The sequence below is a fragment of the Dipodomys merriami genome, unplaced genomic scaffold, assembly GCF_024711535.1.
Source record: "Dipodomys merriami isolate MVZ:Mamm:240054 unplaced genomic scaffold, mDipMer1.0.p SCAF_1084, whole genome shotgun sequence".
Classification (NCBI taxonomy): Eukaryota; Metazoa; Chordata; class Mammalia; order Rodentia; family Heteromyidae; genus Dipodomys; species Dipodomys merriami.
In genome coordinates, this window is record NW_027202365.1 from 244,389 (window position 1) to 257,226 (window position 12,838).

The following is a 12,838-nucleotide window of genomic DNA, read 5'->3' on the forward strand; positions in this document are numbered from 1 at the left end:
TTCCCATATGGTTTAAACAATTTAATCAATGAAGACTAAGACTAATGCCCCATAAGGGAAAACAGTGTTTCTATCATTCCAGATGGATCCACTGGCAACATCTGGGTCCCTTTTTGACTCATTCGACCTCCAGAGAAGCAAAAACAACACAACACAATCCTGAGGAAGATCTAGTACGCAGCTTTGCAGACCTAAGCTTGAAGTCCCGAGGAAGCCATCATCCTTATCTTAAGAAAACCAGCTTGACCCCACCAACATGGGGTCAGAATAAGTGTTGACACAAGACCGAAGCCACCCTGGTCAGTACAAAAACCCCTAGAATACCTGAATATCTGTTTTGGCCATGATTGCACTGCTTGTGAATACTTCTGCAGTGAGTAGTGAACATGCATATTGGGCCTATGTCCCTCACCGACCATTGTTAAAATTAGTGGATTAGCTAGACCAAGGTCCGGTGGTGTATACAAATGACAGCACGTATTTTCCTCCACCATGGGATCATGCAGACCCTACTCATCCAGGTGAGGAAGGAATACCTCATATTATTTCCTTAGGATTTGAGTCTTTACCACTGTGTTTAGGGACATCACCTTGCTTACCAACCAGAAGACAGGTATGGGCATACATCTTGCCTGATGATAAAATCAACAATCATATGGGGCTATTCAGCACAATTTCCTTAAATTTTATTGGTAAGGATCATTCTTATACAAATAAGACTGGGCGACCACCTAACCTAGTATGCCAGGACATTAATTATTGAATTTTGTTTATGTTTCTATTCAGTGGTCTCAGTGTCAAAACCCTAGAGGAAAGATTATACAGCATAATGATAACATCTCATTTATAGATTGAGGTCCTCATGGATGTTTCATTGCCAATTATTCTGAAAAGCATGTTGGTGATTGGTATACTAATAATTCTTCTGATGGTGACGTCTATACAATGGAGTTATAAATCATGTAGAACCCATTGGCTTGCTCACCTGACATGATGGAGGCCTTGTGCCTCGTAGGCCACATATGAATTTCAGGGGACACTTAGGGCCTGAGCAGTGGCATTTATAAAACTTGCCACCCAATTTTATACAACCCAGAATTGGATTGGTCACTTTACTAGGGCCCATGAGGCAAATTATACATTTTACAGGAACCATTCTTCTACTGTACAGGGTTGTATTAAACTTTCCTATGTACTAGCCCACAGGGACAGTGTCAATCAATGAGAACCCACGCAGCCTGGACTCTTTACATGCTTAAATCATACTATTTCTTTTAATATGCCTTCTCAGTCTCTCCTGATATTAAGATTTCGCTTAGGGGTCTGGGTGCCTGTTAACCTCACCCGACCTTGGCAGGAGAGCCCCACTGTTGGTTTGTTGACAGGAGTCTTCCAGCAACTGCTGAAGAGAACTAGGAGATTCCTGAGTCTGAGTGTAGCTGTGATCCTTGAAATGACTGCTATCATCATGACTGCTGCAACTGCCGGAGTGGCCCTGCATTCCTCCATCCAAACCAAGGACTTTGTAGAGAAGTGGCTGGACTGTCACCAGCTATGGACTCATCAGCACAATATTAAACAGGACATTGATTCCCGTCTGAACACCCTGCAACACACGGTGCAGTGGATGGGAGACCAGATAATTGATCTGCAGAAACAGCTAACCTTCAAGTGTGATTAGAGCTCAATAAACTGTGCATCACTCCTACTTGATTCAACACTTCTAACATTACTTGGCAGGGACTTCACTACCACCTGCCGGTCTTGCAAGGAAATTTGACTTGGGACATCCACTAGTTACAGCAGGAAGTCATTGAGACTTTCTTGGCACAACTCCCTGGGGTGGGATATGAAGGTCTGGCTGAGGAATTGCATCTGTGCTAAACCAATTGGACCCTCATACCTGGTGGCACAGTTTTACCCATAGTGTTTCTACAGGATTGATTGCATTATGTCTTGTCAAGATATTGCTGTCTACATTCCAAAATAGTTTCTGCAAATCCCTTCTGCAAAGGATCTCTTGCTTACGGTTGTACTTAAACAAACAAAAAAGGGGGGAGATGTCAGAGGCATCAACCGGCATAACCCCATCTGTTGCTGTTTCCACAGCGGGATCTGGGAACACGATGTGTGGTATAGGCAAGAAGGGACTACACCATGTGGGTATAGACAAAATTTATTGAAACATCACATGCTTATATACAGCACACAAGCAGGAGAAGTAAATCTTCAGTCAGGGGCAGAGAGTTAAACAGTTTTATGGGAGCACAGACAATGAGAGTTTAAACAGAAAAAGCTAATCCTTGTCAACAAATGTGGAGCAGTTCCACTAATCAAGGTTGTAAAAGTAGGTAAAGCACAGGTGATTACACATGGGGGGGGGGTCTCCACGCATTGTTCTACGTGGTTAAGTAGATGAAGCAGGAATGGTACTTTGAGCAAACCATTACCTGAGTCTTGCACCGGGGCAGAACCTTTGCCCAGCATGGAGGAAAGGGTGTCCCTTCCTCCCTGAGAAGAATTGGAAGTGGTCCTGTGGCTCAGGTGGTAGGGCACTTGCTTTCAGCTGAAGAGCTGAGGGACAGCGTCCAGGCCCAGAGTTCAAGCCCCACAACCAACACAAATAAATAAATTGGAAGGAAGGGATGCATGCCTGTATGCACCCTCAGGGCACAAAGGTGCTCAGATGGGGTTTTGCAGGCCTATGCCTCCAACACCCATATGAACCCCTCTCCTTCTGCTCCCACTCCAACTCCCAGATCTTAGGCAGATTGGGTGGAAGGGGGCTGTGTCAGTCCTGGAGTTTTTCTCCGCCTCTGGCTGTGCCTGAGCAGCTGCAGGAGCCCTGGCCCATGCTGCACGAGGCAGCAACAACTGCTGCAGTCGCTGCTGCAAGTTTGGCCATTTGGCTCCACTCCTGCCTGGTTGCCCTGACACTGGAGGAGTCTCGCTGGCTCCTTTGCTGTTTCACACTGCACCTCCAGCCTAGGGATGAGCCCAGGAAGCTCGGCGCTGGAGCCTTTGAGGCCTGAGGTCAGCCGCTGGAGGGATTTGGAGGGGCTGCCCAGTCTGCAGGGTCTGGCCTGAGGAGCCTGTGCCCCAGCCATGGCTGCTTGCTGCTTCTCACTGCCGCTCAGAAGAAGCGGCGGCGGCGCTGGCCTGTAGCTGGCTTGCTTGCTCCCTCCGAGGCTCTTATAGTTGTGTTACTGGCAGAACAATATCCCAACTGCTCTAGTACTATTTTATTGTATTTTAAAAATAAAAGACTTCATGGGCCCCATAAGTGCTTTATAAAATATGACTGGCAGCCGCTATTTAAATAAATGTGAGAATTCAGGAGTTTTTCTTTTATCTTCCTAAGTGATTTTTTTTTGTCTGTCTTGGGACTTGAACTCTGGGCCTGGGTACTGCTGTCCCTTAGCTCTTCAGCTAAAGGCTAGCACTCTACCACTTGAGCCACAGGACCACTTAGGTTTTCTGGTGGTTTATTGGAGATAAGAGTCTCATGGTCTTTTCTGCACTGGTTGGCTTTGAATCTCGATCCTCAGATCTCAGGTTCCTGAGTGGCTAGGATTACAGGCAGGAGCCACTTGTGCCCAGCTCTAAGTGATCATTTTAAAGGCTAAGCATAATAGATCACTCCTGTAGTACCATCTACTTGGGAGGCATAGATTGAGAGGACTGCAATCCAAGACCAACCCAGGCAAAAATTGAGATCTGATCACAATCATCAAGGTGGGCTGATTCCAATAATCTCAGCTAGATGGGAGGCTGGTCCTGGGATGGGAAGAAAACAGGATGCCCTAACTTAAAAACTAAAGTACAAAAAGGCCGTGGTGTGGATTAAGAGTTAAACACCTGCCTAAGCATGAAATCCTTTGTATAAACCCTAGTACTGAGAAAAGGAGGGAGGGAGGAAAGCAGGAAGGGATATAGGGGAGGGAGAGAGATGTTATTTCATTAATTTTACATTTTTCCTAACACCATTCATTTTGAGTTTCTTTTTTTTTATTCGAAAGTTTTTTATTTGCTTTCAAGCGATTGTTTATGACACATTCATAAGCATTTTGAGTTTCTTTTGCTCAAGACTAGCACTCTGCCACTCAAGCCTCAGTACCACTTCCAGCCTTTTCTCTTTATGTGGTACTGAGGAACCAAACCCAGGACTTCAGGTATGTGTTAGGCCAGCACTCTATTACTAAGCCACATTCCCAGTCCTTCTTTTATTTTGTAAGATGAGGTTTGGTTTTGTGTTCTTCTCTTGGCATGGAACTTAGGCTAGTCTCAACCTAACTTCTGACTCAGCCTCCTAAATTCAGAGATTGCAAACATAGACCACCATACTCAGCTCAGGATTCCTTTGAGAGAATCATCTTTTCAGAGACAGAGTTATTCTGTCTTCCTTGGATTGGATGGCCTTTTGCTTTTGGCATTGTGTTAATCCCATTTCTTGTCCTGATATATTTCTCCTTCTAGATCAATAGAAAATTTTCAGCTTCCCAACTTGAAGCCTATTTGTGTCATCGAATAATATCACAAAACTTGTGAATATCATTACCTGGCATCATGGGCATGCCAGCCAGCTAAAACTCAGCTATCAGATGGGCTTGGGCTTCAACAATGCAGGCATTTCTCTGCATAATCTGAAAACTGTCATAGATAATGTTGGTTTATTCCATCCTGTTTTCAGCTGCTTGCCATTCTGAGCTTTGTATGTTTTTGCTTTCTTTTATTTATTTATTTATTTTTTGAGTCATAGGCCTTGATCTCTGGGCTTGGCTTGGGTGATGTCCCTGAGCTTTTCAACTCAAGGCTAGCACTCTATGACTTGAGCCACAGAGCCACTTCTGGTTTTCTGGTGGTTTATAGGAGATAGGCGTCTCACGGACTTTCCTCCCTGGGCTGGCTTTGAACCACGATCCTCAGATCTCAGACTTCTAAGTAGCTAGGATTACAGGTGTGAGCCACCTGTACCCGGCCCTGACTGAATCTTGAAAAGAGAAGACAGGAATAGGTCAAGAGACACACAGTATCAAAATGGGGATGGGAGGGATCGAGAGTCCTGACTGAGCAGTGGATCCATATAAAGTCTGATCAGACTTACTCCAAACATGAAGGAACATCTTCAGTCTGGATGTGGGATGCCTATAAACATTGTCAGGGACATGAAAGGAGCAGGGTTGGGATGAAGGTTTTAGGGAGCACTGTGGGATGAAGTGTCATTAAAAACTCAGCTCTGGGGCTGGGAAGTTGGCTCAGTGGTAGAGCGCTTGCCTTGCATGCCTGAGGCCCTGGGTTCGATTCTTCAGCACCACATAAGCAAAATGGAAAGCCGGAAGTGGCGCTGTGGCTCAAGTGGTAGAGCACTAGCCTTGAGCTGAAGAGCTGAGGGACAGGGCACAGGCCCAGAGTTCAGGCCCCACAACCGGACCCTCCCCCCCAAAATAAAACTCTCAGTTCTGACAGCACAGATCAAGTGTATGTTGTGGGAGTCCCCTGTTGTGCTGTGGCAATGCTCTTCCTGTGTATGTCTGCCTAGAGGGGGAGGTGTTTGCTCCTCATTTGTTATTAATTCTAGAGGACAGAGGAGCCCCATGAGTCCAGTAAACAGATGCTTTCTGGCAGCTTCTCACAGTGTTTCCTCCAGGCAGCACCAGCCTCTTTACTTGCTCTGATGAGGCAGCTGCATATGGGTCTGCAGGAATTTCTTGTCAAGAAATTAGAGAGTCATTCATTCATTACTCTAGAACAAAGAGTGGCAATGCCTAACTATAGGTTGCTTTGTTATTCCAATGTGTGTGCTACTGGCACTGGCTTGTCTCTTCAGTCTGCACAGGCTCAAGACAATACTATAGTCAGCTCGGACACACCAGCTTACACCCAGTCACTACTCAGAATGTGATGCCAAAGCTACTCCTGGTAATAGATGACAAGGCTGTTTAAATCAGAATAAGATCACAGCAGAATGCACTACGATATCTTTTTGCTCCTCTGATTTAACAGCTTCTAAGCTAGTGTTTCCTGGCTTCCTATCCTTGTGGCCTAGTATGAGAGCCATCTAGGTTGTTGCAATGCATCAGCCAGGAGAAGGGTGTCTATAGTCAGAGTATGACACAAAACATAGCATCTGTGGTGAGGTTAGACTTGGTGTTGGATTATAATTAAGCTCTTGCTGCAAAGCTGGGAACCATGGAAATGGACTGCCATTGTGAAATGGACATGGGATAATTTAGGAGACAACAAGGATCTGAGTAGCTCTCACCTGTAATCCTAGCTACTCAGGATGCTGTGATCTGAGTACTGAGGTTCAGAGACAACCTAGGCACAAATATCAGATAGTTTCTTTCTTCCAATTAACTAGCAAAAACTGGAACTAGAGCTGTGGCTGAAGTACTAGCCATAAGAAAAAGAGCTAAGGGTCAGCACTGAGCACATGCTAGCATGAAAAAAATGAGAAAGACATAAGAAGGGAAATTACAAGGGAAATTACAAGAAACTTACTGTGAACAATTAGACCTCTAATTATCTTTCTTTTTATTAGCAAGTATTGGTTGTACAAGAAGGAGGTTGTGAAGTTCCCATACATGGATACAATTTATCACAGTCATACCCCCTCCATCACCTACCCAGTCTTATTTCCAGTTAACACTAAAAAGCCAGAAGCAGTGAGGTAGCTCAAGTGGAAGAGTCCCAGCCTTGAGCAAAAAACTGAAGTGACATTACCAGGTCCTGAGTTGAAGCCCTAGTACAAGGACCACCACACCCAACAAAAATAAAACATTCCATGGGAATGAATGTAGATCTTGTAACATACAACTACAGAAAATAGTAATGTCTGGCATTGAGCTCCCTTAAATTATAAATAACATGAGGAAACAAAGGTCCAAAGTCTTTTTGAATAGCATTTTATTTTCTGAGGATAACAGAATAACAAGACATTGTTATTGTCTGTTCTGTCACATGGTGTTAGATATAAGTATGGGATACTCTGCAGGAAGAACCTCTGTGCAACTTCTGAGGAAACAGAAGTTGGCTGTTCTTTTAAGGGTGAAGGAAATACTTTGTATCTTTTGATGGCTGTGAATCTATGCGAAATCATCAACCAATTAAAAAACTAGATATAGTTATAGAATTATATCATCTTATAATAAGAAAGGTCATTAAAGGCACTTTAAAACTAAACAAAGAGGGGCTGGGAAGGTGTCTGAATGGTAGAGTGCTTGCCTCACATGCATGAGGCCCTGGGTTCAATTCCTCAGAACCACATAAGCAGAAAAACAGAAAGTGGTACTGTGGCTCAAGTGGTAGAGCACTAGCCTTGAGCTGAAAAGCTGAGGGACAGCTCCCAGGCCCTTTGTTCAGACCCCATGGCCAACAAAATACATACATACATACATACTTACATAAACTAAGAATAAGAACTTTAAGAGAGTAAACTAATAGAAATGGAATATAACTTAAATAGCAATCTACAAATTTATACTGTTAAATTCATTGAGTATTTAAACAAATGGGGAAATTCAATTCTTTCCCATAATAGATTGTTAACTGAAGAATATAATTTGAGTGAGGGAATTTTGTGTAGATGCCTATTACATATCATCTAATAGAAATGCCATGTAAGCCAGAACACATAAGCCTCCCACAGGACATAGTGCTGTCTGAAAATGAACTCATGGAAAAATGGTACAAAACCTCGTTCAGAAGTCATACTAAACTTTTTCTGTGTATATGCTGATCCTGGGGTTAGAACTGAGGGCTTGGGTGCTGTCTTTGAGCTAATTTTGCTCAGGACTAGTGCTGTGCCACTTGAGTCACAGCACCACTTCCAGGAGTGTTTTAGTAGTTTTTTGGAGATGAGTCTCATGGACTTTCTTTCATGGGCTGGCTTCAAACATTGGTCCTCAGATCTCCACCTCCTGAGCAGCTAAGGCTATAGGCATGATCCAGCAGTGCTGGGCTCCAAACTGACAATTTTCTCTCAAGAAATATCACTTCACACTGAAATAGTGAATCCAAATAGCTCATAATGGAACAAGGAATAATATTTCCAGAGCAACCTATAGTGGATCTATTCGCATATACTGTGACAGATACCAAATGTTCCCAAATCAAATCTACCCTAACCATTTTTCTCTCATAGACCCTTCTTAAAGCAATTTCAGCAGGTTTTGTTAGTTTGTTTTGTGCTTATTCTAGGTCTTGAACTCGGGGCCTGAGTACCATATCTATGCTCCTTTTGCTTAATCTTAGCATGCTACCACATGAGCTACAACCCATTTCCTTTCTTTTGGTAGTTTTTTGGAGATAAGACTCACTGATTTTTCCTGCTTACAACCTTCTGAATAGATAGGATTAAAGTTGTGAGCCACTTTCCCCCACCTTCATTGTTTACTTTTTTAGGAGCACATAAAGTACTTCCACCACATTTGTCCATTTGCCCTTCCCCTCACAATGCTACCCCCACCAAAAACCTTATAATAGCTTTCTTAATCCCTTGATTAAAGTAAACTAAGCAAAGAGACAATTAAAAATGATATGCTATGTCTTAGGTTGCCTTGATCTTAGCAGAGTATCACTTCAAGTTAAAAACTGATTAACAAAAATTAAAGAAAAATACCGAGGAGACTCAAAATTGAACAAAGTAAATCCTAATCTTCAAGTTTCAGGTCTCCAAGTAAAAGGAAAGCAGAAAATGTTGTTGCGAGTTCCAGGTAACCAGTGAGGCTTGATAGTCAAATGTGATGTGTGATCCTGAAGTCTGAGGGGAGTATGAGCAGTACTAATGTATAAGTGTTTAAAATCCCTCACTTCAATGGTTATGCTAGGGTGAAGTTGAGAATATCCTTGTTCAAGGTTTTGGGTATCATCATATTTATGACTTCATGAAATCCCATAACATCATGATGCCTCTTCCTGAAAATTCATTGAGTAATCCTAGCTACTCAGAAGGCTGAGATCTGAGCATCATGGTTCAGTTATCTCCAATTAATCACCAAAAAGATGGAAGTGGAGCTGCAGCTCAAGTGGAAAATCACTAACCTTGAGGGGGAAAAAAAGCAAACAAGAACAGATTCTAAGCCCTGAGTTCAAGCCCTAGGAGTGGGGGTGGGGGGAGTTTGATTGAGAAGGAAGACAAAAGACAGTCAAAGCCAAGAGTAAAGTAGCTCCTAAGAGTTCAGAGATTACAACCTAGAATGCCTTTAACCAAGGATGCTTGTCTTAGTTGGGTTTTTCTTATTGTGATTTTTTTTTTTGGGTCCAGTCGTGGGGCCTGAACTCTGGGCCTGAGCGCTGTCCCTCAGCTCTTCAGCTCAAGGCTAGTGCTCTACCACTTGAGCCACAGCGCCACTTCCGGGTTTTTTTCTTTTTGCTTATGTGGTGCTGAGGAATCGAACCCAGGGCCTCATGCATGCAAGGCAAGTGCTCTACCACTGAGCCAACTTCCTAGCCCCTTATTGTGATTTTTTTAATAGGCAAACAGCATTGAACTGGAGAAAAAAATAGCTTTCTCAACCTAAACAAAATGTCAAAATGAAGAAAAAGCCTATCTTGCGCAAGCCTATAAGGCAGGAGTTACTTGAGGGGAATGAAGAAAGCCTAAAGAAGAGCTCAGCATCCCAGAGAATAGTGTGTCAGACCAGGAAGGCAAAGAGGAGGACCAGGAGCCAGAATCATCATGTGACCTCAATTCTGTGGATATGTGCAAAGTCATGTGTTCACTCACTAACTCTTAGGATTTTGTCATGGCTAGGACACTAAACTTGCTCCTTACTCAAATTTTCCCTTTCATCTGCTTGATCTCAAAACTTCTTAACTTGGGCGGCATTTTTTGTGCTTTTGAAAATTTTATTATTTCTCAAAAACAGCCTTTGAAGTGTTAAAAGGACATCTGGGTGAATAAAGTGGAAATATTCGAGTTTTGTTAAAAAAAAAAAAAAAGAAGACCATGGGAAGAGGTGTAATAAGAATAGTCTCTTCCGTGGGAAAAGTCTTAGCAGTTTTACCTTCAGCTCCATCTGTAAGAAACCATTAACATTCTCTATTAGTAGTTATTATTTGTATAATTAAATTTGCAATTGGCACTTGATGATCCAAATATTAAGTACCATGTCCCCTGAGCAAAGTTTAGGTTGTCTGATATAAAGTTGAAGAGCCTACAAGTTTAAATTTTTCTTTAATATAATAAGTAACAGACTATTTTTCAAAATCTACTTGGTTTGGCAAACTTGAATTGCTAGGCCTGGTAATACTTTTCATTGTAGGAACAACTAGTTTTTCTACATAGCTCTTACCCTATACCCTGATGCCCTACTCTGCTTTGTTAGCCTTGTCCAATACTTTGGGATGTAGTCCTTTGGTTTATTTTTATCATTCTAAAGCTAGTCTCTATCATCATAGATATGTCAGAATTGGCATGTTGGTCTAAATATCTGGGAATAAATCTATTTCTTCCACTGTTCTCCCCACAGACATCTTTAGGTAGAAAAATGTTGTTTCCTGCTCTTTGCCTTAGCACCATCTTCCTAGAAAAAACAGCACCATGAGAGCCAAGTAGAGGAAGTGAATGCGCAGGCTGAAGGGCAAAAGAAGAAAGATGAGGCAGAGGTCTAAGTAAACCAGTCTGTGCACCCATCGAGGCCAGAGGAGCAGGAGGAATAAGGAATGCCATAGGCTGGGACACTGAGATGCTGGACTGCATGCCGCTGTGATTTCCCAGTGGATCCAGAACTTTCATTGCCAAGATCATCTCTGAAAGACACACCTTGCTCATAACCAAGCATCCCCTGATGGTCCTGTGCCCCAGACCTGTGACATTCTGGACTAGTTCTGTTCATAGTTGTGGCCAAGTGTGACACATGTACAATAAACCATCTCTTTTGCTGTTGCAAGAAAAAAAAGGAAAGAAAAATGTTGTTTCCTTATTGAAAATTCACCCATTTCAAATATTTTGTGGAAGTTTCTTTTTTGTTTATTGTTTTTTGTTTTTTGGATTTTGTTTTTTGTTTTGTCAGTCATGGGACTTTAATTCTGGGCCTAAGCACCGTCCCTCGTTCTTCAGCTCAAGGCTAGCACTCTACTACTTGAGCCACAGTGCCACTTCTGGTTTTCTGAGTAGTTTATTGAGATAAGAGTCTCAGGGACTTTCCTGCCTGGGCTGGCTTTGAACCATAATCCTCAGATCTCAACCTCTTGAGTAGCTAGGATTGCAGGCTTGAGCCACCGGTATCTGACTGGAAGATTTTTATATGTGGATTTATGGAGGGGTGTATTTGTTTTCTACTCTTCAAACCATTATTTAATGACCATTATTTTGGTATTGAGCAATTTTATTATTTCAATTTGGGGCATTGCTTTATTTTGTTTTGTTTTTGCCCATAATGGTATTTGAAATCAGGGGCTCATACTCACCTTACTTGAACCACTGCTCAAGTCCAGCTCTTTGCTTGTTGAAGATGGAGTTGCAGACTTTTCTGCCTGGCCTGGCTTTGAATCACCATTCTCCAGATCTTAGCCTCCTAATTAAATTTTATGTGTTCAATAGTGTGGAATGTAAGCCAGGCATGGGAAGCTAACAACTATAATCCTAGCTACTCAGGAGACTGAGATGTGAAGTCAATCCCAAACATAAAAGTTTGTAAGTCTCTCAACTCTAACAAACTTCTCAGAAAAGGCTAGAAGTGGTGCCATGGCTCAGGTGGTAGAATGCTAGCTTTGAGCAGAAGAAGCTCAAGACAGCACCTAATCCCTGAGTTCAAGCCTCTGCCTGTTGGGGTGGGGGGCAGAAGATTGGGTTTCAAACAGTCAATTGGAAACTCTTCTTCCCAACATTTCATGACCAGTCTTCCCTCTCCTCATTCATAAAGGCCACAGTATTACAGGTTTTCTACCAGAGGCATAGAAACTGGTAATATTAAGTGCTTTTTGTTTTACATTCAATTCACTTTGGAACTTTAAAAAACTTCTATAACTTATAATAAAGATTTATACTACTGAAAATTAACTGATTTTTTGAAAAGCATAGAAAAAAAATCTTTGTCAAGGGTCCCAGTGGATACTAAGGAACATTATTGGGAAATTTTTACTTGGTTGCTTGTCTGTTGCATCATTTAAACACATGTGGAATTTGGGGTTTTTCAGCATTTTACCACCAAATCTTCAACAAACTACATTGCCTCATTGGATTTTGCTTCAAAAGTTATAAAATATTTTGACATGTTTTTGGTTTGGTCTTTTGGGGATTTTGGCTTTTGGAGTGCTAGTGGGCCAGTACGTAGGCTTGAACGGAGGTCTGGTATCTTGCTTAGATTATTTTGCTCAATGCAGTCACTGTGTCATTTAAGTCACATTTCCACTTCTGGCTTTTTGCTACTTAATTGAAATAAGAATCTTGAGGATTTGTTTCCTTGGGTTGGCATCAAACTGTGATCTTCAGATCCCACCTTCATGAGCAGCTGAAATTACAAGTATGAGCCAAACCCTGGATATATTGTACTACCTATAAAACCAAAAGATGGACAAAATTCGGAAGCAAGTGTGTATGATATGTATTTTACATAATTATATAGACAAATATAACCATGTAAGTGTGTGTGTGTGTGTGTGTGTGTGTGTGTGTGTGTGTGTGTGTGTGTGATTTTAAATGTGTAGAGGGAAATGAAGATGTATTGAGGAAAGATTTCACCTAGGTTTTTTCACAGACTGGGCTACAATACAGTCATCATCCCATCCATCTGCATCCTTACCTAAGATATGCACATCCTGTGGTGGTATCATGGTTATTTTTTGTGTGTGAGCGCCACTACCGGGGCTTGGATTCAGGGCCTGGATGTTGTCC

The 12,838-nt window shown here is 42.2% G+C and overlaps 1 protein-coding gene across 15 annotated transcripts in view; it reads left to right on the forward strand.

Annotated features, from left to right (window-relative positions):
- The window catches only part of LOC138815266 (hepatoma-derived growth factor-related protein 2-like), a 256,847-nt gene extending 244,324 nt beyond the window's left edge, over nt 1-12,523 (forward strand). For 13 of the 15 annotated variants that reach the window (XR_011368257.1, XR_011368267.1, XR_011368240.1 and 10 more), the window contains 2 exons: nt 83-299; nt 1,386-3,351. The gene's annotated coding sequence lies outside the window, so the exon portion shown is untranslated. Of the gene's footprint in view, nt 1-82; nt 300-1,385; nt 3,352-10,472 lie in introns of those variants that run through there. The other 2 variants (XR_011368274.1, XR_011368275.1) reach the window with 2 other exon arrangements.
- The last annotated feature ends 315 nt before the right edge of the window (nt 12,524-12,838 follow it).